This window comes from Gorilla gorilla, chromosome 19 (assembly GCF_029281585.2).
Source record: "Gorilla gorilla gorilla isolate KB3781 chromosome 19, NHGRI_mGorGor1-v2.1_pri, whole genome shotgun sequence".
NCBI classification, from domain to species: domain Eukaryota; kingdom Metazoa; phylum Chordata; class Mammalia; order Primates; family Hominidae; genus Gorilla; species Gorilla gorilla.
Window position 1 is genome coordinate 94598369 of NC_073243.2, and position 27744 is coordinate 94626112.

The window sequence follows — 27744 nt, forward strand, 5'->3', positions numbered from 1 at the left end:
CACTTGGCTAATTTTGTATTTTTAGTGGATACGGGGTTTCTCCATGTTGGTCAGGCTGGTCTCAAACTCCCGACATCAGGGGATCCACCCACCTCAGCCTCCCAAAGTGCTGGGATTACAGGAGTGAACCACCTCACCCAACCAAGGGTCAGTATTTAAAGGTCAGTTGGTTGGCCAGTCCATTAGCTGGCTGGTTAAATAATACTACCAGAATCTCAGCACACTCAGATGCTCATGCCATGAATAACAGCCAGAAACTGAGGCTGAGATTACAGCTTTACATCACCCATCTCATTCTCATGGCAGAGCACACGCTCACTGGGTGACATGAAAGGCATAGTCATTTTCTATATGTAAATTCTTATTTCTGTCAAGCTATAGTAGAATTTGCATGTCTTAAATGGGCATATAACATGAATCCATTGTGTCAACAGAGTTCATTCTTGACACCATAGCTTTAGCATTCACTGGGTCCTAGAAATTGGGAAAAGATCCATGTATTCATGAACAATTAAGGACATTAACAACAAAGAAAATATAGATAAATATTTCTTATGAATTTCTTTTTTTTTTTTTTTTTTTGAGAAAGAGCCTCGCTCTGTTGCTGAGGCTGAAGTACAGTGGCACAATCTTGGCTCACTGCAGCCTATGCCTCCCAGGTTCAAGCGATTCTCCTGCTTCATCCTCCTGAGTAGCTGGGACTACAGGCCATCATGCCTGACTAATTTTTCTATTTTTAGCAGAACGGGGTTTCATCATGTTGGGCAGGCTGGTCTCAAACTCCTGACCTCAGGTGATCTGCCCACCTTGGCCTCCCAAAGTGCTAAGATTACAGGCATGACCTACCAAGCCCAGCCATGAATTTTCTTTTTTTGTTTGTTTTGAGACAGGTTCTCACTTTGTCACCCAGGCTGGAGTCCAGTGGTGTGACCACAGCTCACTGCAGCCTCAACTTTCTTGGGCTAAAGTGATCCTCCCACCTCACCCTCCCAAGTAGGTGGGACGATAGGCATGTACCACCACACCTGGCTACTGTTTAGTATTTTTTGTAGAGATGAGGTTTTGCCATGTTGTCTATGTTAATCTCAAACTCCTGGACTCAAGCGTTCCATCCACCTTGGCCCCCCAAAATGCTGGGATTAAAGTGTGAGCCACCACGCCCAGCCATAAATTTCCCATAGTACTTTTATTTTTAGTTTGTTTTTCCTCTTGTCTGTTCCTCTTCTCTTCCCACCAAATGGAGGAGAAGATAGGGAGTAACCCATCAGAAAAAGACCTGGCTGAATTAACATGGTTCTGGTATAAAGGATTAAATTGAAGGACACCTAAATGTATAAATACAAATTCTCCTTATAATTTAACTTGGGAAGAAGAGTCAGTGTGTAGTGGCACTTCAGTTCCAAGTCAAACATGAATCCTCTCACTTCCCTTCTGAAACCTTCCACTTCCCTTCCCTCTTCTTTATGGTTCTTCCTATGGCCAATATCATTATCTTGCCCATTTGCTGTCCAAAGTCCCTCATGTTTACCAGAACAAAACAAAAATAAGCAACACTTCTCTTTCCAAATCCCTACCTTATCTCCTTTCAATAGAATTTTTATCTGATGAATAATTCACATTTAGTTTGGCCAAGAAAAATACTACAGTACCACCTGGGTAGAATTTGTAGTTTAAAATAATTTGCTACTCAAAATAGTCTTTGCTTATAGAGGAGCATGCCTCAGTTCTAGGTTTATTCCTTGCAACCCCAACACATCCTATGCTGTGTTTTCATGCACACTAACACACACACATTGTGGTAAAATCAGAACTAAATAAAAACAGCCATTGTTTCAGGAGAATACAATAACTGGCTCATACACGCAAGTCACAAATATAACGGTAAGGAGAGCCTTTTAGACTTTATTTCTGGCAAACCACTTGAGCCAGAGCCCAGAAAAAAAATGCCATTCCATTTTTTAGTCTACTATTTCCTGCTAAAATTATTTCAAATAATAAATGTAAAGGAAGCCACTGAATTGAGTTCTTCATCCAGTTTGGGGATTTTGACCAACTTCTATATGACCATACAATCAATCATGACTCCCATTATGGATGTCCAACCTCACTATTATCGTAGCTAAGTGGTTCAGTTAATTCATTCTCAAATCAATATTTTAGTTATAAACCATCACCTCAGGCTCTTATAATTTTATCCTGTTTCTCTCCATTGTCATCAATGTTTTCTGGTAAATTTCATAATTCCCCAGAGCTTGAACTTGCCTCAACAGTGGCTCCATTTTTAATTGCTAATATTATTAGAGAGATGGACTTCATTATTGAAAATTGAAACAAATAATGAAAGTTATTAATTAAAGTGAATTTGCAAGATGTTAAACATATCGACACGTAGTAGACATTTAATAAATATTTGATGAATGTATAAATGAACTAATGAATAAATGAATGAGAAAATATTTCTAGGCTTTTATATAAAGAAATGATACTTTGAGGAGGATTATGCCTTTTTCTTACCTGAGCATAACCATCCACTTTGACAGTGCCCCTCTGGTTTTCCTTTATAATTATAAATATATTCCAGTTTGAATTATGCATCAGAAATTTACTTCTCTCCATTTGTTCAAACACCACACTTAGGTCAGGCAGAACTTACTTTCTGCAAACCGCATGCTCAGGCCTTGTCGAAATTGCACACAGTTCTGTGCATACACAGAAAAGAGAAGATCCTGTGGCACTGAGCTTGGAATCAAGCTTCATTCTTGTACTTGACACGCCACAACTCAGCACCTGTGCTGATATCGAAATCTTTCCTTCCTGGAATCTTTGACCAGACTTACTGATCTTTTCTTCCCAGACTATAGGTCTAGACTCTGGGTTCTCCACACCTCTCCTCCGGGTTTCTGATCCGTTGCCTGACTTCCCCATTGCCTGCCTTAGCTGCTGACACCCATTGTGCACATTGACTGCTCCACGATCAACTAACTTCTATGAGCCAGAAATCTTGACCTAGTCCAAATTTCAAAACCAACCTCCTCATCCTATTATGTGCTTTTGCCATGTCCAATGCCACCTAGTATTTTAGCTGTTCATGAAGGGAAAACCAGTGCAGATGCACTGCCTTTATGAGTTAGTGCCTGAACTGGCCTTTCTCTTGTCTACAATAGAGTTGCATTTCTTTCAACCCCATTCCCACCCTTACTACAATTTCTCAGTAGTGAACCTTGCTTTCTCAGTAGTGAGCTTTGCTTTCCCTGAGCTTTGCTTTCTCAGTTTTCTCAGTTTGATGAATCACTTATTCAGGTCTTTCCAGTTCCCACCAGCCTCCTTTATTTCCCAATTATGACTTTGTCCTCCTTTTTGGCCAGTGATTCCTTGGACTGGTACAGTAGTGAAAACAAACAAATAAAAATAAGCAAGCAAACAAAAACAAGAAAAAGGTAAAAAATGCTTTTTTTCTTGGATCAAAACATCTCATACTTATAACCTGCGTAGATAATACCAACTAGGCACAATTCCACAGAGATCTCCGGTGTAAAAAATGCTTTTGCTGCAAAGGAGGGGGAGTGTGATTGTCTTCAATTCCTCATGTTCTGAGAGCAGGTACTGCACTTTAGTGCAAATTAGAAAATTTCCCTGTTCAGGTGGATGATTCCCAAAAAAAATACTCGCTCTGAGTGTTTGATGCATCGCAAGTTGACCCAATTCTAAACAGAGCCCAGACTACCCTGCCACGCCCTGGGCTAAGTACTTCCTAATTACAGTTAAACTTTCGTGTGATATTTAGAAATCCAGAATCCAGTAGAATAACATTCTAAAGTATAATAGAAGTTATAAAATGTGCGTGTGTTCATGTAAAGCAGGCCTCTTGATTTTCCATTTTCCTTCCCCTTAAATTCTGATTACTTATTGCTCCTTGTGGCAGACTATTTTTGGAAAAGGCACAAAAATTGCTTCATATTTAATACTGAACAGGAAAGGTGAGATGTTGACCTAAAATTTTTATTTTTCTGTGTACATGTCATTACATATTTGTCTAAACCCCTAGGATATACAACTCCAAGGGAACCCTAAAGTAAACTCTGGGCTTTGGGTGATAATCATGTGTCAGTATAGGCTCATGGATTGTAACAAGGGTACCACTCTGGCCGGAGGTGTTGATAATGGAGGAGGCCAGGTGAGGGGGACAGGAGGGATATACAGGAAATCTCTGTTTTTTTCTGTCAATTTTGCTATGAACCTAAAAGTGTCCTTAAAAAATAAAGTTTTTAAAAAATGTTTTAAATTATTCTCATTCTGACCATCTAATTCCTAACAAAAGACAAGCATGGCTGGAAAATGGCATGGAAGGTGCAGACAAACACACAGGAACAAAGCGTGCTTGCTGCAAGTTTCTATGTGTCTACTTGAGAATTTCCAGATGCAAACGAAAAGAGAGAGATTGCAGACTAATCAGATGAACTCACTTTATTTTACATTTTTACAGTTGCTGTGTATTCTTCCCCTCAAAGTAAGAAAGAAACCCTCATCAGTGAGAAGCGGGAGGTTGGAAGAGGAGTGATATAAAAATCCTAGATAACTGACTTCAAGTATTCCAATTTATAGTGTTTCAAACTGTTGCAAGCATTTTTCTCTTTTCAGATAGAGCAGACTGAAGACTGATTTCCATCCAAATTTTGAAAAATAAAGCTGATCCTCCAACAGGGTGGGAGAAGAGAGAAAAATTCTTGTTTTATAAATTGGAAGGTGTATGACAAATGGAACAGTTCTAACCAATGATTTTTTTTGCACTATTTTATATTTGGTATTACAATATGGAAGTGTCTTGTCCTTCACATGCAATTAGTGCCGTGGGAAAGTTGCTCTGCGATTTCTACTCACATTCCAGTCTTTGAAGGGACTCAAGACAAATGTGACCCATGTGACTCGTTTTACACTGCTGAGAGAAATGGGCTGTCCAAAATCCATCCTTAGATTTTGAGAGCCATGATTATAAAAAGTCACATGAAAACAAATACTTGAGAAAGACTTCCCTAGAAAATGTATCAATAATTGAGAGAAAGAAAAACTTTAAAATCAAACACCATAATTAAAGTGAATAAAGTACACATTTAAGCATGATTCATAACTGAATTACAAAAATAAATGTCATCATAGTTTTATTGCTTAATCAATTTCCATACTCAAGTACATTAATTCCCACCTTCTTTTTGTGTGACTTTTTTTTCCTTTGAGGCAACTTAATCTTGATGTTTTTTCAAATTTATTCTATTTATCTCATTTATGTAAGCTCATGAAAATATTATTTGGTATTTCTGCTCCAACAGATATGAAAGAGAAGGAAATACCAAAAAGAGGACCCTTAAAAGGAAAACAGAAATCAAAGCAAATAACCAAGGAAAAAAAATAAAATATTAATGCTTATGATAATTAAAAAAGTAAATAAAATAAGAAACTAGCAAAAACTCCTCAGTAGAAATTATTCCCAAATTGCTCGTTATCAAGGGCTTACACACATTATCGAAATCCATTTAGTCAAAGGGTACAAGTAAGCCTTTGGGGGTGATGGAAGTGTTTTGTGTCTTGATGGTGATGGTGATCTTACAGGCATGTTAAACGGTCAATATTCATCAAACTGTACACTGGATGCAATCTATTACACATAAATTACACCTCAATAAACTTGATTACAATAAGAAAGCAAAACACTTCTTTATGGTGCTTAGATAAAAGTTAAATGCGCTGAAAATAAATGAACTATGAGTGGTAGTAAATATTCACATTTCACAAAAGCCATTGCTTTAAATGTACACTTACACTCCAATATTTCTCAGTGAGAGGTTTCAAAAATCGTGATATGTAATAAATGTGAGGTATCATAGGCACCATATTCATTTGCAATCACAAGGACAAGCAGATGTAGTAGTTTTTGACTTTTTGTAATTTCATCTATGTATCAGTCTGTTTTCACACTGCTGATGAAGACATACCCGAGACTGGGAAGAAAAAGAGGTTTAATGGACTAACAGTTCCACATGGCTGGGGAGGCCTCAGAATCATAGCAGGAGGTGAAAAACACATCTTACATGGTGGCAGCAAGAGAAAAATGAGGAAGAAACAAAAGCAGAAAACCCTCATAAACCCATCAGATCTCGTGAGACGTATTCACTGTCACAAGAATAGCACAGGAAAGACCAGTCCCCATGATCCATTTACCTCCCCCTAAGTCCCTCCTACAACACTTGGGAATTCTGGAAGCTACAATTCAAGTTGAGATTTCGGTGGGGACACAGCCAAACCATGTCAATCTACAACTTAGAGTTCCATCCTCTCAATGCTGGAAAAGTTGGAATGTTTCCTATTTTATGGTAGAATAGAGTCTACGGATTGGAAGATAAGACACTAAAGTGCATTAACCATCAAAAACTGCGAAGGAGGCCGGGCACCATGGCTCACGCCTGTAATCCCAGCACTTTGGGAGGCCGAGGCGGGTGGATCACGAGGTCAGGAGATTGAGACCATCCTGGCTAACACGGTGAAACCCCGTCTCTACTAAAAATACAAAAAATTAGCCGGGCGTGGTCACACACGCCTGTAGTCCCAGCTACTCGAGAGGCTGAGGCAGGAGAATAGCTTGAACCCAGGAGGCAGAGGTTGCAGTGAGCTGAGATCACACCACTGCACTCCAGCCTGGGCGACAGAGCAATACCCCATCTCAAAAAACAAAACAAAACGAAACAAACAAACAAACAAAAACAAAAACCGCGAAGGGTCTGAGAGTTCACCCTTCTTGCAAACTAACAAGTTAGCCTGACAAAAGTTTCATGAATGCTGGTAGAAGACACTAGACTCCTGGGTCACAGACAAAGAATAGTTTGGTACTCACGACAATAGCAGTAGCAAAAGTATTAGCATTTTTTGTACCAGTTAACCAGGCCTCCATTTTTGCAATGTGATGCAAAGAGAACCAGATGGTACCTACATGTTCAGTGATTGTGCTATAGAAGAGGAATATTGAATTTAGGGAATCTGAATCCTTTATAATGGGCAGTGAGCATGCCTGGCCTTTGCTCCAGAGAGAGACACTGGCTCTATGTTCCAAGACTGTTCACAATACAAATATCCCTGAAAAGATAGTTAAGAATGAAGGACAGTTAGTTGCTCACTCACAAGAGATACAGAAATACAAAAAGTCTGTGGAGAATTGGCTTCCAACAATAACAATTCAATCATTAGAGAAAGTACTTCAGGGTACCAAGAATTCTTCAAAGAAAATGTTGGCTAATTTATTAGAAACCTCTGCTTTTCCAGGTGCAAGTTTTACATTAATACATGTATATAAAAGTGTATACATTTTCTCAATTTGAGTCAGAATACCAAAAACTACACAACAACGTTTGTATTAATTAACAGAAAACTGACGTGGCAAGGATTAGCACACTACATGCATGTGCTGGACCTCCTTGTAAATCACCTCATGTAATCAACGACAATCCAACTGTTACCATCTATTTCAAATGATGAGTTCTTGTCCATGAAATTTACTTCTTATTTATCAAGGTAACAGGAGTAGAAATGAATCAGTCTTCAAACCAGCTGCTCATAATCACAAAGTACATTTTATTAACGTGCTAGAAGAACCAATATTGGAAAGTTTTATTTGGCTTCCAACTTGACCCTACTTAGAAATAAGGTGACAGTATATTTCACTTCAAAAAATATATATTCCCCATCAGCTCAATAGCCCAAGCCAAAATATACATCATCCTAGATTCCACTCTCCTTGTTACTCTTCTCACATGTGGTCAGTTGCCCACCTCCGCCATCTTTGTTTAATAAATAGTTATCGTATCTGCTTCTGAGGAAGACCGTGCCTTTTATTTGTATCAACTGTGCCTCCCATTATGCTTTTGTGTAGTAAGCACACAATAAAGGTTTGTGAAATGAATAGATCTACAGCTTTATCAATGTCAGAAAACAATGCACATGGGAATATAAACTGGTACATCCATTATGGAAACCCATATGGAGATTCTTCAAAAAAATTTGAAAAGAACTACCATATGATCCACCAATCTCATCTCTGAGCATACCGCATATGTCCAATGGAAATGAAATCCATGTGTCAAAGAGATATCTGCACTCCCATGTTCATTGCAGCATTATTCATAATAGCCAAAAGATGGAATCAGCCTAAATGTCCAACAATGGAGGGATGGATAAAGGAAATGTGATATATATGCACAATGGAATACTATTCAGCCTTAAAAAAGAAACTCTGTCATTTGTGAAACATGGGTGAACTTGGAGGACATTATGTTAAGTGAAATAAGCCAGGCACAGAAAGACAAATATCACACGTGGAATCTAACCAAGTTGAACTCTCAGAAGCAGAAAGTAGAATGGCGGTTACAAGGAAATGGTGGGGAGAGAGGTGGAGGTTGGAGAGATGTTTGTCAAAGTATACAAAATTTCAACTGGACAGGAGGAGTAAGTCCAAGAGTTCTATTGTGCAATATGGTGACTACAGTTAATAACAATGTACAGTATTGTATTCTGGAAAATTTCTAAGAGAGTAGATTTTAAGTGTCCTCACCACAAAAATCACAAATATGAATATGAAAATTAGCTACATTTAGCCATTCCAAATATATGCATATTTTAAAATATTACATGGTACACAATAAATGTATACAATTTTTGTTTAATTTTTTCCAATAAGCTTTTTTAAACAGAAAACACCATTAAAAATGAAAAGGAAATTGTAAAACCACAGTGCACAGAGAGAGATATGGAAAAAATTGATTTTTCCTGGCAAACATGGGTTTTATCTTTCTAACAATTATGGATATTTTCACATAATGGATAATACAGGCATACATTTTGTGTATTGGTAAACACAAACCCCATTCAAAATGGTGAAATTTTTTCCTGCAGCTCCTGTTAGCAATCTGGTTGCACTTATCTGTTAAACATTAGTTTCCTAGAGAAGAAGATACTATCATTTCAAACTGCAGCAAACAAAATATTCTACAGGACATATAAATCCTGTATAAAACCTGAACTTTGAGCTATGAAATTCTGGTGGCTTTCTCAACCCAGTCAGTTTGACACTGTGAAATCTAAGACTATACCCGAAATGCTCATTCATTTTAAGGTATATGTGTTTATTTAGGGCTATTTGCTTTTAACCAAGTGGTTATCCTCAAAATATACAGCTTCTGTCGGGGAGGATAAAAGGAGAAAAATCAAAGTTTAATCTCCAGTTCTCATGGGAGAAATCTGAAGAGCAGTTGTACTTCTTTAAAAAAAGTTAATAAAAAATGTTTTCATTAAAAGATAAGATCTGGCATGTTAAGACAATTTAACCATTTTAATCTAATGCAATAATTTCCTCTAAAATAGATACTGTGTTTGCTATCCAGTGGGCAGTGGTTTGGGAGAGTATTTCTGAAAGATCCTTTGGTTAGTAGTTGCCTAGGACAGAATTTACCTCGGGAACAATACCCACACACAGTGACCATTCCCACTATTCTTTTGACTACACAGCTTACACTAAGGTAATAAAAAGACCAGCTATGTTTTCAGGATGCAGTCAAGACCCCATCCAAAAATAAAATAAAACTTACATTTTAAATTAACTTAAATGCCTATATTTTATTCAATTTGCTTCTTCAGTGCTAATGTTCATCTGTCAGATAAAAACTGTACAATGTTTACAGTACAAATAAGAAGAAAATGAAGCACAATGATCAGGAAGCATCTTCAGACAAGTTACATTCATAACTCCAACCATAGCATAAAATGCTTATAAATTAATTTTTCAGGTTTTGATGGACTTTTCCAACATATATGTCTAATTTTTGTATTTTAAATGACATGAGCACTACAGGAACAAATATAAATAAATAAAATAATCTTTCAGCCTACCTACCCTGACTTCATACCCCCAAACACTTTTTTCTACACATTTGCATAGAAAATACTAGAATGTTTAAGTGTCTATTATATAGAGTATCATTTATTGAACAGAAAGAGCTACCAAGTGAAATGGTACACATTAGAAGAGAGTGATTTCGCAATTGCTGGATCACGTGACTGTGACTTGAGAGGAGGTTTCTAGAAGAAATTCAAAGTTTAGATGAATGCCTGAGGATAGTCTCTTCTTACCTTAATCTACATGTTTCTAACCCATCATTATCTCAAAGTTATCACACACACACACACACACACACACACACACACACCACAGTTTCTCGACTTCACTGAAACCCACTGTCCCCTAAGGATACTGCTTCTCCTCTCAAGCAGGGGCTGGGAGATGTTTTCCATCAAACTCCAAATATCCCAGTATCAGAACCAAGGCAATGTCCTCCTGACTACCCAATGCCACTTGCAGACGAACGACTGCACTCTCTTTTGTAAGTTGCTCCTTTGAGTAGTTGACAATAAGAGCTTCTTCTCCCTCTAGTCCTCACTTAATCATTTGGTCACTCCTTAAAGAATTTAGCACTCGACTCATAGTCTCCTTTTCACCCAACTCTACCATCATGCTAAGCAGATTTAACATCACTTGGATGCACCATCAACACCTCACCCAGCAGTTCCTTACCCTGATACCCACTGATAGTTGTCATCATTCACCTCAAGCACCAACTTCCACAGTCACACCATGAATTTGGTCAACATTGGAAACTGCACTTCAGATAATCTGCAATAATATAAATACCTTCACAACACCACCACCACCATCTTCAACTTCCCTTTCCAATGGCCTTGTTTTCGTCCCCTCATACAACACTTCTACCTATCAAGAACTGCAATCCAGTGACACTTCAGCTTTCTCTAAATTCATCAGCCTCCTCAGCTCTCCACATCTCTCCATCAGTACAATGTCACCTCCCTCCCCCGTGTCCACCTCCAACTCCTGGCTTCGTATTTTATCTGGCCTATTCCTATTCATCCTTACTCATACCGCTTTCTTAGAAAGGGGCTATCCAGACTTCTAAGCTAGATGAGGTTCTTCTGTTAAGCCACCTTGTAAGTTCTTTGTGCTTTTCTTAGCTATTATTCAAACACAACAACGATCATATTGCAATTAATGTCATTGTAGATTTGAACATGGAAGGTCTATTTTATCCCAGATTGTAAATTGGTTAAGAGCAGAGATCACGACTGTTTTACTCTCAATTACATATGTCAACTAACACCATGCCTGGCACATAGAAGGCACTCTAGAAATATATGTGGAGTCACACACACACACACACACACACACATACTTATGCATACACACTCATACACTTACCCATGAAGATTTCTTCCACTAAATGGGTACTGTATTATGCAAGCAACACGAAATCAAAAAGAACATTTTGGGGTTTTTGCTGCCTAACACCAAAACTAATTGCAGCCACTCTTCAAAAAAAATGCAATAACTTTATAAACAGCCACATCCTGATTTTTACGGTAGAGAGCTCTCCATTCTTTGCTGAATATTCATCCATTGGGAGGGACACTAGCCTAGAAGCTCAGCACTTTCTGAAAAGAGAAGCAGCAGGAATAGAAGATGTGCGGAGAGGAAAGAAAGTCAAAGGCAGGCTCCTGCAATGCAAAGGTGCCAGGAACAATGGTGCAATCCCAGGCTGTGTAACACAGGATGGAGGAGGGAGATCTCACTTTTATTGTAAACAGCAGAATTCTTTAAAGGTAGCTACATTAGCAATCAGATCTCAAAGATGCTGGAAACACAAACACCTCCTTTCTCATTAAGGGTAGGGGGATCCAGCATAATTCCTCTGGAACAGGAAGATGGAGGAGTCTTACTTCTCTTGCCTTCCAACTGCATCCCCCACTCAATCCTAGATTGCACAAGGAAGTCAACACTACCTCCCCCAACACGCTCCAAATCCCTCTCTTCACAGCATTGTCAATTGATTCTCTTCATCCAATCTTGGAAACAGTCTGGAAAAGGAAGCAGAGGAGAGAAGATAGGGGAAAATTTCAAAAGTACTTTAAACTCTGCCAAAAAAAATCAATTAATACCAATTACACAGAGAAATGAATGACAGAAGTCATCGCAGCAAGGTATTTCCTCATGACTCCTTCAACTGGCCAGGGCCAAACCAAGGTGTGCAAATAATCTGAGCAACTGTACACTTTGGCACACCTTTGCTATGTATACATACCTTCAATATGTATTTACAGAAGCTGGAAATTGCACAGGGCAGGACCAAGAAAGAACAGGCAGAAATGTTCAACTGCATGGCCAATGTCCTGAGCTTTAGCCCCAGAGTTGTGTGTCCTACTCTGAAGCCCTACAAGTCATAGGACCCATTCACCCCAGAGCCAGTGCAGCCTATTTCTTTGAGATCTCAGTCCCATCCTTCTAATGGTATCAAAGAACACTCCATTTACATTTAGTGCTCTCTTTGAAAGGAGCCATGATAGACTTTAATCCAAATTTACAAAAAGAAAAACTGGATTCCAAAGAACGATATAATTAGCATAAATACTGGGACTACACACTGCCACATAATAAAACAGAAAGCATCAAAATATATAATTGTGTATAGCACCTATACACTAGCACAGATCAAATAGCTGAATGATTAAAGGAGTTTTGTTTTGTTTTGTTTTAATCAGTCAACTAAGAACTTCTTAATGCAGTCACTTTGGCATGATACAAACAAAATCTTTCAAACTACAACACATCTTAGAAACAGCAAATACTACTGCTGTTCACATAGCAAGGAAGGTTACAAGTAAATCTCCCAATATCTCAGGTGTAAAGAAGTGTTCTAACAAGATCCATTTGTATTAAATCAAATCACCAGACTAAGGCATCTATTTTGCACCATTTACTCAGAGCAACAGACGAAAAGACAGGCCTTTGGGTTTATTTATATAACCATTCTTGCACAGGTAGTCACAGAGGAGGAAGGAGTACAATGTAATTTGATGGTGGATGAATTTGCACTAAAAGGAGGCTAAAAAAGAAAGGTTATTGTGACCCAACATTCACTCTTTACTTTTTAAAGTTGTGGGGAAAAGAAATGGCAAAGCTTTCTATTTCTGTAAGCTTTTGTTCTAAAGAATTGAATCAAAAATAGCAATACCTAATCATCTCTAAATTACTTCAACTAAAAACAACACTAAAGACCTTATAATCTTTTTAAAAAAAATTCATTCTCATAATTTCTTCCTTGGCCCTGAAAACGATGGTTTAAAAATAGCTTGATTTGCATCTTATTCTTTTACTGCATTTCTACAAATACATTTTGAAATGCTTGCTTATGGAAAAGCTGTTGCCTGCTTAGCTTTCATCATGTATGAGATCACACTATTTCGCTCACCTGGAACTGTCGTGTTCTCTGTTCCCAGCAACGTGAAAGACGGTCCGATAAGGAGCATCCTTGCTAAATGATATGTTTAAAGTATGTATAGCTACGTGTATTTTCAAATGCGTAACCGATTTCTCAAAAGAGATGGTAACTCATGCCAGAAGCAAGGAAAAGATTGAAAGGCAGGCCTGGAAACAGAGCTGGCCCAGTAGCAGCTCCAAATATGTCAAAATGCTAGTGTTATTTAAGACACCGATACAATATCCCTGATGATGAAACAGGAAACGTTCCCTTGCGCCACCCGCAGGGTGTGCAACAGGAGGAGTGGCTCGCTTCTTCCGTGCCCCACTGCTCAAACCTCTAGGGGAGCATGCGGACGGCTGGGCTGTGGGGCTCCAACCCAAGAGCAGTGTCTAGGGGTGAATGTTTACAGCTGAAGCCCCAGTGGGCACACGTGTGTTACAGGGTGCTCTTTTAGTTTTGCCATCTGTAGGCGACTTGTGTTAGTCAGCTCAATTAGACCCCCTGGCTTATCTCAAGGACAGAGGACTTTCTGTATCCCAGGGTCCTTGCCTTGGTGTACCAGAAGAATCAGATCACACGTGGGCTTGGAGAATGAGTTCAAGGTTTTATTGAGAGGAAGTAGCTGTGAGCAGACAGGGGAGACAGAAGGGAGATGGAGTGGGAAGGTGTATTTTCCTGGAGTCAGGCCACCTAGCGGCCTGGCTCTTCTCCAACCACGCAGCCAAACTCCATGTCCTTCCGCCAGTCGATGGCCTGCCAGGGTCTGCCTGTCGGCGTGCTCTTGTTGACGTCTTCTGGACGTCCAGCAGCTTGTGTGAGTGCCCACTAGTGTCTCAGGGTTTTTATAGGCACAGGATGGGGGCGTGGCGGGCCAGGGTGGTCTTGGGAAATGCAACATTTGGGCGCAAAGGCAGGAGTGCCTGCCCTTACCTAGGTCTGTGGGCACAGGCACCGGGGTGAAGCCCTCGCCAGAGACCTGCCTTTCTCCTCCCAGCACTTCCCTGCCCCCCTCCCTTATCAATAACATCTGCATTTGTAGCTGGGTAACCAGGGTATTCTTCATACAGCTCCAAGTGTCTGGCTAATATATTGATAGGGTTTGGATCTGTGTCCAGGCCCAAATCTCAGGTTGAATTGTAATCCCAGTGTTGGGGGTAGGGCCTGGTGAGAGGTGATTGGATCATGGAGGAGGATTTCTCATGAATGGTTTAGGACCATCCCTTTGGTGCTGACGGCAAGACAGTGAGTGAATTCTCAAGAGAGAGTTCTGGTAGTTTTAAGAGTGTGTGGCACCTCGCTCGCTCTCTCTTTCTTGCTCCTGCTTCAGTCACATGAGGTGCCTGCTCCCATTTCACCTTCCACCATGAGTCAAAGTTCCCTGAAGCCTCCACAGAAGTAGACCCAATATGTTTCCTGCACAGCCTGCAGAACCGTGAGCCAATTAAAGCTCTTTTCTTATAAATTACACAGTCTCAGGTATTTCTTTATAGCAATGCCATAACAGCCTAATACATACATTATGTCTTCAAGTGGGGGTGAAGACATGCTGAACATTTACTTCTTGAAATATCCACTATATGATAGTCAGGGTGTTGTATGTTTAAAGCATGTATGTGTATAGCTTACCTTATTAAAAATTATTGTTTTAGAATAGAAAAAGGAAGAGTGATAAAATATTAGGCTGAACCATATGAAATTGCTGATATTTTATAACTTTTAGGCAACAAAATTCTCAAAGGAGAGCTTTGGGTCCAATAAGTTTGCTTTGCCCCAGGCAACTTGCCCCACTAGTGTAATTCAGGGTCAAGCCATGTGCAAGACCATCAGACAGTTTGCACATCCAAGCATGACCACTCCATGCTCTATTATGCTAAGACAGTCTCTGTAACTTTTCTGCTTTGAGTTAAGTTACATAAGTCCTCTTTCTGTTACCCAACATTTGTGGGTGCCAGGTCCCTGAAAGGAAGCTATAGGAGCAGGTAAAAATTCTTTCCATATTTATTTGTGTGGAATTTTTACTTTTTGACTGTATACCAGATGTAAGGAAGTGTTCTTGCTCTAGGGCCATCTGTCATTGCAGAGGTAGGATAGATTCACATAATGATAGAGTAGAAAAAAATAAGTAAAGTGACCCAGGTTTAAATCATGTCACCTGCTGTTATTGGTTGTGTTTCACTTCTTGACCTACAGAATCCTTGTCTATAAAACTGAACTGGGGACCATGCCTAGTCATGTAAGTTCATTGTAAAATTCAAACAAAACAAAGTCTGTCAAGGATTTTGAAATGCCAAGATACAACCATGTGATCAGGGAAATTTACATAAAGAACAGAGTTGGGATAACATGATGTTAGAAAAACCAGAGAGCGATCGGACACAATGGTTCACACCTATAATCCCAGCACTTTGGGAGGCCAAGGCAGGTGGATTGCTTGAGTCCAGGAATTCAAGACCAGCCTGGGCAACAAAGCAAGACCTTATCTTTACAAAAAAAATTATTAAAAAAAAAACAGACAGAAAACTAGAGTGGGCCAAAGTTAAGGGCTCTAGAAGTTCAATTCCAAAAGGAATATTCATTCAGAATGCATCAAAGGGTCTACTGGAATTGGAAACACAGTCATCATTCTTAGGGATAAGGACAGCCAATTCCTTAGATGCAGGTCTTCTGAGTCAGTGGACTCCACACTCCTGGGCTTGCATCCAGATTATCATCGACTTCTGTACTGATGCTTGCAGGGAAGGTTCCGTGGACTCCCTGTATCTCTGGACACACAGAAAAAAAGGACAGTCAGGTTTTTCATGTTGGACAGTAAGAATTTAATTTGTAATCTCTATTTGTCACATATGTCCATACTTTTCTTTGTGGTAGTCTCATCTGAAGCTTCTGGAAAAATAGGGGAAGATCTTATGGACTGTTAGGTTGGAAGGACATAGCTGCCCAAGGCTTCTTAAAAGTTGACCCTAAGGGGACTTGTGGTTATAAATAGAATGCCGTTAGTTGCAGGAGAACACAATCCTGTTAGACTAACTAAAAATGACAAATTAATTGCAAAAAAAATCCATTTAAAGAGATCAGTGAATTATGGAAACAAAAAGAATTAAAAGAACAAAAATTCCAGAGAGCAGAGTGTTTTGCCAAGATTAGCTACCTTTCACAGGCTATTTTCTTTCTTGGGATGTTTGCTGATTTGAAACACAGATCAGATCTGTTTCATGCAGAAGCACTGTAGGAAGGAAAGAGAAGCCAGCAAAGCTTGTGGCATTCATAGCAGCAACCACAACAATTTGGAAACAAAAGTATCCCCAAATGCCTTGCCAATTTTCCTCATAGTACCCTTGCTAAATTGAGGCTGAGTAAAAGGTTAGGAGTTTCTGCAAAGTAAGTTAAAATCTTCAGAAGTCCCATAATAATTGGAAGGAAAAGTTCCACTGGAGGAAAGGAGTCTGCTCAGAAGGTGGCTGGTCTCCCCAAGATGCTCATCAAATTTGGATGGAGCATACGGCAGGATACTACACAGCCTGAAACTTCCACTTTCTTTCAGAGCTGTCAATCAGCAGTGTGGAAGAGACAGGCCTGAGGAATAAAAACATAGCTAGAGGTGGAGGGGATTTTACTAAAATGTCAACCCAGTCTTGATCTAGCTCAGCCTCTTGGATTGGGGTGATCACCTCCTCACCTTGTCTGCCCCACAGAGAAAGCACAGATTCCTATCTGGTCGAAGTAGCATCATACAGAGCTTTGACATGTGCTTTGTCCACAATATCTGGCATACAGTCACATATTACTAACATAAAAAGAGGCAAGAGATTGTGATCAATTACCAGGTGAAACATACAAACAGCATAAGCAGATGCAAAGAAAGAAAATGATATTTTATTTAGCATCTTAAAATTACATTTTGATACAATGATCAATATATTGAAGAGATTGAAAGACAATATGAATGAAAGTGATGAAAAGATGTGGGGTTTAATCATTGAATCAAAATCTGTAAAAAGTAATCACTCTAAGACTGAAAAATACAATACTTGAAATGAAGACCTCATCAGATGAGTTGAACAGTATAGCTGAAGATTGGCTCAGTGATCCCAAAGACAGATCAACATGAAGTATTTGACTAGAGCACAGAGAACACAAAAGAATACACATATCAGTCACATGCAAATCATAGTGCAAACCCCTTTATTCCTATTATTGGAGTTACTAAAGAAAAAAGAAAGAATAGGGAGAGACAAATATGTAAAGAATTTTACATAGTCAAGAATTTGACTATGTAAATTTGAATTTTTACAAGTCAAAAATTCTTTACATAGTCAAGAATTTCCCAAAACTCTTAAAGCTAGCAATCTTCACATTCAAGAATCGCAGCCAACTCAGGATAGCTAGGCATTTTACAACTAAACTGCTGAAGATGAAAGACTTGCTGTTTCTAATAGGCTAGATGATCAATGTGCCACAGTCCTTATTTTAAACCTAAATAAAATATTTCACAAATTATTTGAATATCGCTAGTTTAAAAAGGAAATTCATTTCAACAAAGTCAAAACAAGGAACAGATGAAAGATGGATAAATTGTGTTTATCATTTGAAGGTTGTAGCTGCTTTTCAAAACAAATAGAAAACATTTGTTTCTAATTGTCTCATAACTGAGATAAATAAAACCAATTTTAAGGAGAAACTTTATGCCTGACAAGTATGAGTTAATTGGAACATTGAGAAAATAATTCAAAAGAAGTGGAGCTTAGAACTTTACATCTTAACTGTTACTTTGTTTTGTTTTGTTTTGTTTTGTTTTGTTGTTTTTGAGATGAAGTTTCACTCTTGTTGTCCAGGCTAGAGTACAATGGCACCATCTCGGCTCACTGAAACCTCTGCCTCCTGGGCTCAAGCTTCAGCCTCCTGAGTAGCTGGGATTACAGGCATGTGCCACCACGCCCCGCTAATTTTTGTATTTTTACTAGAGACGGGGTTTCACCATGTTGGTCAGGCTGGTCTCGAACTCCTGACCTCAGGTGATCCACCCGCCTTGGCCTCCCAAAGTGCTGAGATTACAGGCGTGAGCCACCGCACCTGGCCTTAACTCTTACTTTGTATGTTGAAAGTAAGATATACACTGTACGACATACTTTGTATGTTGACAGTAAGATATACACTTTGTATGCTGAAAGTAAGATATACACTTTGTATGTTGAAAGTAAGATATACACTGTAGAAAGCTTGACTGAGATGGCTCACATACCAGAATAATAGAGAATCAGGTATAATTGTGGGTAGAATCAGAAGTAAGAAAATAATATTTACTGAGCCCTTAATAGTGCCAGGCATTAGACTACATTTCTTACAGACAGCATTGCAGATATGAAATGAACTTCACATAGATCACACATGGATGTGGAAATGAACTCATTCATTAGCCTGAATGCCCATAAGGTAAATCATTTTAGACAGTACAATATCTTCAGCTCCATCTCAGTTCTTTTTTCATTCCATTGAGGAATAAACATTCATTCTAGCTGCTAGCTTCTGGATTTGTCTGAAGTGTTGCAGATCCGAGTGGAATCGGCCTGGATTCCCATCAATTTCTTTCTTCAGGAACTAAGCTCGTGTTCCTCTTCTTCTTCCTCCTCTCAGACACTAGCAAGCCCTCTCTCTCTTCACTTGCACCATCCCCTCCCCACCCACAAGCCTGACTATGAAGTGGGATGTCACCCTACTTTTGCCTCCCCTTCCAGCACATATATTCATTTCGTCTTAAACTGTTTCTGCTAATCACTTTGGGAAACAGAGATAATTAAAATCATAAGCATGAAGGGAAAAAAATGAAATCATAAACATGAAGGGATTCAAAAACTCATCATTTGCCTGGAGCCGTGCTTCCTGGAGCACTCTTTATTCTACATCTCAAATTATAACTAAGCACAGTTGGGATTCTGCCCCTCTTCCCTGCCGTCTCAGCTAATTTATTTCTGGGTCCTATTCATTGATTGAATTAAATCCTACTGATGTCATGAAAACATCCAATATTTCCCTGCTCCAAGTGCTCAACTCACAACCCTGAGGCCCACCAGAAGAGGTCTCTGCTGACTCTACCAGCTATTTCCTCCGTAAGGCGGGAATCTCCAAGGTAAACAATCCACCAGCACCTGGTACCTCTCCTTACCCTGCCTCCTTGGAAGAAAGGGAAAAGAGAATTTAGCAGAAAAAAATTCCTCAAACGTAACAAAGTGTCTCAGCCCCTTTGGACAGACCTATGTACCCATCTGTCATAAGTAAACCCATACAACAAGAATGTTGCCATGTCTTTAAAAATTCCTGAGGTCCAGCTGGGCCCAGTGGCTCAAGCCTATAATCCCAGCACTTTGGGAGGCTGAGGTGGGTGGATCACGAGGTCAGGAGATCGAGATCATCCTGGCCAACAAGGTGAAATCCCATCTCTACTAAAAATACAAAAATTAGCCAGATGTGGGGGAGCATGCCTGTAATCCCAGCTACTCAGGAGGCTGAGGCAGGAGAATCGCTTGTACCCAGGAGGCGGAGGTTGCAGTGAGCCGAGATCAGGCCACTGAACTCCAGCCTGGCGACAGAACTACACTCCGTCTCAAAAATAAAAATAAAAATAAACAAAAATTCCTGAGTTCCTGGCTTTCAAACCCTTGATGTGTCTCCCCTATTCACTCAATTGAGTCATTATCTTTCCAAGCTAGACACATAGGAGCTATCTCTTCCTCCTTCCTTGTCCTTTCCATTTGATCTATGGTCATCACTTATTCCCCTATTTATTTTATTGCCCCCTTTTATCCTCACTCTTTTTCTCTTGTATGTTGAATGTAGCTGCTAGTTATATGTTAGTCACCCTTGAATTATCTTGAAAGAAACTGACAACAGCTGATGTTTCAAAGATTGACTTTCTATACCTGTTCTGTACTTTCATTTTAGTGATTATTTATTCTATTGTTTTAGCTTAATACTGTTGTTTTCGTACCTTAAATAACCTTGTTTCCCACAAAGCAGAGGGGTTATTTTTTTAGCATTTCGTATTTAACACTTTATAAACACAATAACCTAGGAAACAGGGTTACTTTATATCTACCTTCCGCTCCTCCAGCTTTGATTCCTGGCACACAGCATGAAAAGCAAGCAGAGGAACACAGCAGTTAGCAACTTTCACCACTTTTCATCTGTTCTTCCCCATTATTGAATCCATCTAAGGAAGACATCACTGTGACTGCCGGGAGATGTCAGGCCTCAGAAAGGAAGTTGAAAATTATGTAAGAAATGAGCCCAGTGACCTCCATTTCCTTGCCTCCTTGGTAAATAATTTGTGGTTTTCCGAAACTGGAGGCATATTTTAGAGTTCAAGCAAGCTTGGCAGTAAATTGTCCCAAGGATCATAAAAATGTGCACACAGGGTTTTGCAGACACCAAATCAAATAACTAAAGTGAAGTGAAACCAAAACAGAGCAGATGCGTGTATGCACAGGCATATCCCAGTCCCAGAACTGCAGACAGAGTTGTCTATCTTTTACTGTGTAACATAAATTCTAGAATATTAAACAGTTCAGTGGTAGGGAGGTTCAAGTCACTCTTCCTTTAACCTCCAAAATATTTCTAACATCCAGTTTTGACTGTTTTTGTAAAGGAGATAGCTCATGGGTTACAACTTCAAACTTCGGAACAATTCAGGGCTTAGCAAAGCCGTTGTCCACTGTTCTCATCTTCTGCATGTACTAAGAGAGGTTGGGAAGGGAAGTCAGAGCTGTTAGTAAAGAAACTATGAGGACAGAGGTGGGGCAAGCAAAGACACATGCTCTGGTGTTGGAAAAAAAGAAAAACAAACTTGAGGATCCTAGCAGGCTACAGATCATAGGGATTAAGAAGAAACTGGCTCAAACTTAAATACTAAGTGTTCACTTCTATTTCCCTTCTGAATAAAACATTAAGTGATTGTGCCAATACCCTCCAGCAGTTAGCAGAACAGTCCCAACTAGAATACAGAACTCGAGACGGTAAGTTCACGGCTCGGTGGACATATACCCAGATCGCAAACCCTTACAAATAGGACTTTCTACATCCTCCCAGTCCCTCCTATGTTTTTCTCAAGGCACCTACCAGAAAGATCCTCTTCAAGAGAAACCAGGTCATAAGGCTTGTTCACTTCTCAGCTGCAATCATGCAATGGATCTTGAAATCACACAGAGGGAGAACCAGAGCCTCACAATGGCCTCCAGGGTGTCCACCATCTGCTGAGCTTACACCTCCACATGCTCTGCCACCCTCACCTCTCAGGCCCCTCCAGCTGAACCCCTTTTTCACTCTGTCCCAACCAGATGGGGCTCATCGCCACCTCTGTGTCTTTGCACTTTCTACTCCTCCCCCAGAGATCTTCTTACCCTGTTCTCTCTCCTCCTGTAAGTCTCTGCTCAGACATTACCTTCTCAGGGAGGCCTCTCTGACCGTATCATCTAAATGGGTAAATGACAGCTCTTCAACACTCTTGTCCCCCACCTGGCTCTGCTTTTGCATACGGTACTTACCCCCTTCTTTTTTTTTTTTCTTTGAGATGGAGTCTCGTTCTGTCACCCAGCCTGGAATGCAGTGGAGCGATCTCGCCTCCCTGCGGGTTTCACCTCCTGATTTCAAGTGATTCTCATGCCTCAGCCTCCCAGGCAGCTGAGATTACAGGCATGTACCACCACACCTGGCTAATTTTTGTATTTTTACTAGAGACGAGGTTTCACCATGTTGGCCAGGCTGGCCTTGAACTCCTGACCTCAAGTAATCCCTCCACTTCGGCTTCCCAGAGTGTTGGAATTACAGGCATGAGCCTCTATGCCCAGCCCTCACCTTCTTATATTCTGTATGTTTGTTTTCTCCCTCACCAGAGTGTGAGCTCTGTGAAGCCAAGAGCTTTCCTCCCTTTTCTTCACTGCTGAATCCCAGCATAAAAAATTATGTCTTGTACACAGTAGGATTCAACAAGGAGATCTATGTGTTATTTATATGTTTTTATATATCTCATTTACATATATGTTGTTTACATATATATCTTACTTACATATATCTCATATAGGTATATACACAAATGGTCCCTAACTTATGATGGTTTCAACTTTACAATGGTGTGAAAGTGAAACACATTCAGTAGAACCTGTACTTCAAGTAGCCGTACAACCATTCTGTTTTTCATTTTCAGTACAGAATTCAATAAACTACATGAAATATTCAACACTTTATTATGAAATAGACTTTGTGATAGATGATTTTCTCCAACTGTAAACTGATGTAAGTATTCCACATTTACATGTTAAGTGTCTAAGCACATTTACAGTGGACTAGGCTAAGCTATGGTTTTTGAAAGGTTAGGTGCATTCAACGCATTTTTGACTTGGAATATTTTCAGCTTACCGTGGGTTTATCAGAACATAACACATCATAAGTTGAGGAGCATCTTTCTCTCTATCTTTCTCTCTCTCTCTCTCTCTATATATATATATATATACACACATATATATACACATACACACATATACATATATATACACACATATATATATGCTCTGTATATATATAGAGAGAGAGAGAGAAAGAGACAACTCTGTTCTCTGAGTGTGTGTGTGTGTGTGTGTGTGTATGCACAGACACAGAAGAGACAGAAAGAGAAATAAAATCATCCATGGCTAAATTTGAGAATAGATTTGTGTAATGATCTTTATTTTCCCAATCAAAAAGTTAATGAAGAAATGGAACTGACAAAAACAAGTACCAAGCAATATTATACTTCATTAAGGTTTTTCTCTTTCGATTTAATGACTAGACTTATTATAACTTCTTCTTACAAAATAAATTATTGAGCAGAACACAGCTTTGTTGGGGACCAGGAATTTTCAGACACTCGGAACTCTATCCTAGTCTATCCTCTGGGTCTAATGGAAATTTACTTGCTCAATGTTTATGTGAGCCAGGAACCAGCAGAAGTGGGTGGATAACTTCAGTCAAAACACAGGGAAATTTTAGAGGATGATGGCTGTCGGAAGTCCAGTTGCATATCTGGAAGCCATCTCTTCCTTGATTCATGACTTTAAGGACAAGTGGACATTTTTGAAAAGGTACATGGTGGTTTCTTTATACTTTGGCACAGAGTCACTGTGGACTCAGGGTGTCCCAGACACAGGGAGCAAAGTGGGTGGCAGAGGAATCTAAGGGTGGTTCATGATGACTGTTTGATCCAGAAGACACTTTTTAGACGTCTAAAAGGTTGGCATTTTATGGCCTATTTAGTCATTTAAATCCTCATGGGCCTTTGACCAGCAGAAGTGGGTGAACAACTACAGAGCAGTTCAACCTGAACTTACAATTACAAAAAAGAAAAAGTGAGGGGGCAGGGGTTTGCTGGTGAATGACAGTCTCCTCCCTGAAAAATAAAACAAAATTAAAGTTAAAATAAAACAAAATTAAAGACTACTGAAAACTAATCTAATAATATTGGCATTTCTTCCCCAAAAATATCAGCTTTAAAGAACTGAATAGAGAGTGGTGGAGAGACTGAGCTTTCCTTTGTTATCGTTCTGTTTTGATCATTTCACTGCTCCTACTTTGTTTTAATAATGCGTCCAAAGTCTGATTCAACCTCTCTCTCCCACTTTAATAAAGGTTCATTAGTGGATTAGGAGAGATTTGAAACCGAGCCCAGTGGAGTCAGCAGAGACAAGTTCCAAACGGCCATTCAGCACATTTTGAAAAGCGCCAAGCTAGCAACTTGGAAAACAGCCACCAATAAAATGTGGGTGTACTTGTGTACATGGAGCCCCAGTGGACAGACAAAGCACCCCTACTTCCAGGAGGGGTAACATGGCTCACCGAAAATGTTCAAGGCAAAGATTGTTGTGTCTACTTTGAGCCAACCCCAACAAAATAAATATAGCCCAACCACATGGAAAATCAGGGAGAAACTGATGACCACATATATTATTATAATCTGAATAAGTGCAGCCACTTGTGCTACTCTGGGATCCCAGCATCCTCTTCGAAATCTACAAGCCCTTCTCTATAGAAGCAGGTCCCACAGTCCTACCTGGCCTACAGAGAGGGTCAATCACAGGTGTTTGCAAGCATGTAGGTGGTTTACACATCAATGCTTCACTTCCTTCTAAGCCTTCTCCAAGGGTGAAACTAAGGAGGGAGCTGTTGACTTCATCCTTTTTCCCCTGTTTCCACGGGTCTTATCAAAATTATTTCTGATGATATTTTCAATATGTACATAAAAATTCCACTTCTATTAGTATTACCAATAATGATAACAAGCTAACAATTGAGCACTTGTGAATTTTTCTAAGAACGTTACAGCCGTTGGCTCATTTAATATTCAGAACCCTATAACACACAATAACCCACACTCTTGATTGTCTGACTTAAGCCCTATCTATAATCTCCTTTCTCTCCCAAATTCAAGCAAAGGTGGTCAGGAGATACAAATCAGGCCCATAAGTGAGTTTCTGCTTATTGGAAATTTGAGAAAAGCTTTGATTTTCTGATAAAAAGGCAGACAGCAAAAATTCTCCCATGCCTCTTTTCCCTTCTTTTTGTATGAAAAGTAGAATCGCACACAAAGTATGGCAGAGACAAAAAACCTGATTTCTCTCACACTATTGATCAGCAGCACCTGCTCTTTGGGTTTCTCTTTGTTTAAGCTACTGTAAGTCATACTTTCTGGTACCTTCAGGTGAAGATATTCCTATCAGGTGCCATTTATAGATGAGGAAGCTGAGACATGATAAAATGAAGCCATCTGTCCAAGATCACCCAGGTGGGAAATGCAAAAGCTTAGCTTAAACTCAAACTCTTTTTTTCCCAGAGCCCACATTACTAACCACTATGGCATGCTGTGATGCCCCTGGCAACCATTAGATTAGAAATATGGACATTCTAGGCTGGCCTAGTGGCTCACACCTATAATTCCAGCACTTTGGGAGGCCCAGGTGGGCAGATCACTTGAGCTCACAAGTTCGAGACCAGCCTGGACAACATGGCAAGACCCCATCTCTACTAAAAACGCACACAAAAAGAACCCAGGCATGAGGGTGCATGCCTGTAGTCCCAGCTACTCAGGAGGCTGAGGCAGGAGAATTGCTTGAGCCGGGGAGGCAGAGGTTGCGGAGAGCTGAGACTGCACCACAGTACTCCAGCCTGGGCAATAGAGCCAGAAAGGAAAGAAAGAAAAAGAAAGGGAAGGGAAAGGAAGGGAGGAAGAAGGAAAGGGAAGGGAAGGGGAGGGGAGGGGAGGGGAGGGGAGGAGAGGGAGAAGGGGGAAGGGAAGGGGAGCCGCACGCCACCACACCTGACTAATTTCGTATTTTTAGTAGAGATGAGGTTTCACCATGTTAGTCAGGCTGGTCTCAAACTCCTGACCTCAGATGATCAGCCCAGCTCGGCCTCCCAAAGTGCTGAGATTACAGGTGTGAGCCACTGCGCCCAGCCAATTGTGATTCTTTTACTCAAGTTCTCTATACAACTTTCCTATTAGCTACAGAAACACAAAGTCAAGTTCTGGATCCTCTTGCCTCTGTTTGCAACTCTGTTGCCATCTCGCCCATCCTGGATCTAGCCAATACTTCCCTTTAATTATTTAATTTTAAATTCTTTTAATCTGTGGAATATGCCAGTATGCCAGAAGTTTCCTAAATGTATTCATTTATATGATGCCAAGGGAAAACGGAAAGAGGAAGAAAGGAAAGGGGGTGGGGGATGGGAAGGGGAAGATGGGGGAAGGGAAGGAAAGAAAACATTGTTATAACTAATTTTACCAGAAGTGATACATTGTGTTGGGATAACCTTTTTAACTTTCTATTTGGAAATAATTTTTAACATTACAAAAAGTTGCAAAAATAAAAATAGTACAAAGATCATCCATCCATTTAGCCTTTACCCAGATTTTGCTGCTGTTAATAGTTTATTCCCATTTGCTCTGTCATTTGCAATAGATGATAGATGATCAATAGATCAATAGATTGGTAGGCTGACAGATGATTGATAGACAGATAAATAGATACTTTTTTTCTGAACATTGTTTTTTACCCCTAAATACTTCAGTGTATCCTACGGCATATTCTTTTCTACAACCACCATACGCTTATCAACTTCATATATTTGCATTGATACAATAATTTTTTCTAATCTAACAATCATATTTTAGTTTTGTCCATTGACCAAATAATGTCCTTTCTTGCATTTTCTCCCTCCAGTGCAGAATTGGTAGAGCTTCATTATAAAAGTGTTTGTTGCTGCTGCTGTGACTGTTTATATATTAGTTAAATTATTTGATGGAAAACTTTTAGCCCTTGAATAGGGGCCAACCCATGGACAGCCCTTATCAGGACTCAGGCTTCCAAGAGCGGTTCATACTTGACCTCATCTCTTCCATGCCTACCCTCTGTTTTATCCTTTCCACTCCTTTTTGTTGCAGAAAGAAACAAACGGCAGGGCTCTCTTTAGACCCAGGTGAGCTGGGCTCCTCCCTCGGTCCTCATGATTCAGGGGCCCATGAAAAGGTCTTTCATGAGAGTTTCTGAGACCCCCACCCCCAACCCTCTGGTTCCTGGGCCTGGCTGGAGCTGGTGGTGTGGTCTGGGCAGGTTTCCTGAGCCCAAATGGGGATTTGCTTGTACCCAGTCCCCCTTTCTCCCCTTTAGAGTTCTTTCCAACCCACTTTCTTATGCACGGGGTGGGCTTGACATTCCAAAGAACTCCAGATCTCGTGCCTGCAAGGTCATCCTGGGGCCCTAGGGCTGACCTCCAGTTCCAGAAAACCAGCCTAGTGAGTGGATTGATTCTGCTGACTGGCACAGGATTGCTGTCATGGGACGGTGTGCGATTGGGCTGCCAGAATGGTGCTGACATCCTGATTTTGAATGATTCTCACTCACTTGGTCACAGGATGAGTTCAGGACTCTGGGCTCCCAACAGCCATCAGCCAGCTCTTGGGTTCGAGCTGCATGTGAAGTTCCCTGCCTCCTCAGTTATCCCTCTTGCTGCTACTATGGTGCTGTCTTTGCTCTGCAGCACCCGCGGTGGCAGGCAAGGTTTATGCTGTGGACCCCCTGCTGCTGAAACCCAGGGCCGTCCCCCATCCCTCTGCAGGCTGCACCACAGTGCTCAAAGGTGGCTTCACCCACCACCTCCAAGGGCTTTCCAGATTGTTGTTCTGCAACACCAGCAGGCTCTTACAATCCATGTTCATTCTTTCCTCCAGCTGATGTGATGACTGTGCCCTCCCAGGTTAAGCTGAGCCAGATAAGGGTCAGGGATTCCTTGCCTAAATGGGGTCACTCTTCTTGCTCCACCACTGGAAACAGTGTGAGGAAACCAGGGGTGCAGTCAACATGAA

General features: G+C 40.3%; 2 long non-coding RNA genes across 3 annotated transcripts in view; one reads left to right on the forward strand and one right to left on the reverse strand.

The window, feature by feature from the left end:
* Positions 1-27744, forward strand: part of LOC134757620 (uncharacterized) — a 57331-nt gene that overhangs the window by 23946 nt on the left and 5641 nt on the right. The gene's annotated exons all lie outside the window — the stretch shown is intronic.
* The window catches only part of LOC109023833 (uncharacterized), a 47852-nt gene continuing 25864 nt past the window's right edge, over positions 5757-27744 (reverse strand). Inside the window, exons 2-4 of one of the 2 annotated variants that reach the window (XR_008672977.2) lie at positions 20455-20478; positions 13353-16126; positions 5757-11961 (exon numbers count right to left, since the gene is read on the reverse strand). This is a non-coding gene — a long non-coding RNA (uncharacterized lncRNA). The remainder of the gene's footprint in view (positions 11962-13352; positions 16127-20454; positions 20479-27744) is intronic. The other variant, XR_002003288.4, reaches the window with a different exon arrangement.